This window comes from Apaloderma vittatum, unplaced genomic scaffold (assembly GCF_000703405.1).
Source record: "Apaloderma vittatum isolate BGI_N311 unplaced genomic scaffold, ASM70340v1 scaffold8603, whole genome shotgun sequence".
NCBI lineage: Eukaryota > Metazoa > Chordata > Aves > Trogoniformes > Trogonidae > Apaloderma > Apaloderma vittatum.
In genome coordinates, this window is record NW_009709756.1 from 2,419 (window position 1) to 2,674 (window position 256).

Consider the following 256-nt stretch of genomic DNA (forward strand, 5'->3'; position numbering starts at 1 on the left):
TCAGCAGCCGGAGGCCAACCACCAGCACCTCCGCAGTACCAGGAAAAACACAGAGGGTGGTGGTGGGGACACAGCCCTTGGAGCAGATCAACCAAGCAAAGCCTGAGTGTTTACCTGAAAGCTCATCTCCGTGACGAGGAGAACACCCCAAAAACACACAAATGTCCCACAACAACGTCACACTTAAGAGTTTTATCCTCAGCTGCTGGCAGGTACTCCCAGGCTCACCCGGGCACAGGGGAGCCGCCGCCGCCAC